This window comes from Capsicum annuum, chromosome 4 (assembly GCF_002878395.1).
Source record: "Capsicum annuum cultivar UCD-10X-F1 chromosome 4, UCD10Xv1.1, whole genome shotgun sequence".
In the NCBI taxonomy this organism is placed as follows: Eukaryota; Viridiplantae; Streptophyta; class Magnoliopsida; order Solanales; family Solanaceae; genus Capsicum; species Capsicum annuum.
Window position 1 is genome coordinate 1,756,772 of NC_061114.1, and position 1,050 is coordinate 1,757,821.

Genomic DNA, 1,050 nt, shown 5'->3' on the forward strand with positions numbered 1-1,050 from the left:
AAAAAAGGATCTTTTTTTAATTTTTTTTAAAATTATAAAAATATTTTTAATTTTTTAAAAAAAGTTTAAAATATTTTTGAATTATTTTAATTTTTTAAAAATATTTTAAAAGTTTTTTTAAATTGGTAAAAATATTTTTAAATTTAAAACGATGGAGAAAAAAAAAGTACCCTTTTTAATTTTTTTTAAAATTTTTATATTTTTAATTTATTTTTTAATTATTTAATGTTAAATTGGCCAAAAAATGACCCCTACTCGCACTCCGGTCAAGTGGGTACACTCTCCTTGTTCTAGTCAGCATGACCTTGCCACATAGGCAAGGTCAACGATCAAAGGGTGCAAAATGTTGCCTTTTGAATGGTTCAAAGGTCCAGATGACAAACATGTGAGTAATAGTGTCCAACTTACAAAATCGACATAGTACAGGGGTCCAAAAGGTCATTTTGCCAAAAACTAATAAAAAGTGTCTACGTATTTAATTAAATGAAACTTTTGTCAATTAATATGAGTATAATAATAATAAAAAATTATCTTTTAAATTTTTAAACATATCAATTATTTTGAGCCAAGTAATTTAAGATGAGAGGGTAATAAACTGGTACCCCAAACCAATAAATAGATATACTTTCTCCGTTTAATTTTACATGTCACATATTGATTAAGATAAATAATTAATAACATAATTACTTTATTATAATATTCCTATTAAATAATATTTATATTCTATGTTGAAATTAATTTGAAGAAAAAAATAATTACTACCAAAAATGTAAGAGAAAAAAAATTATCCGTTCATGGAGGAAGTGCATTTTACATATTTACCCCAATATGTGCAGTAATTAATATAATAATTAAATATTAAAATTTGATATATATTACTTCATTTTATATATAATGTTCAAAATATTGAGTATTTATAATTCAAACCAACAATAATTATTTAATTTTAATTTTGATAGTTGAGATTATTTATGATCATTCAATAATTTTAAAAATTATATACAAGTATTTAATATTTCTATCAAACTTAAAATTAAAAATATATATATA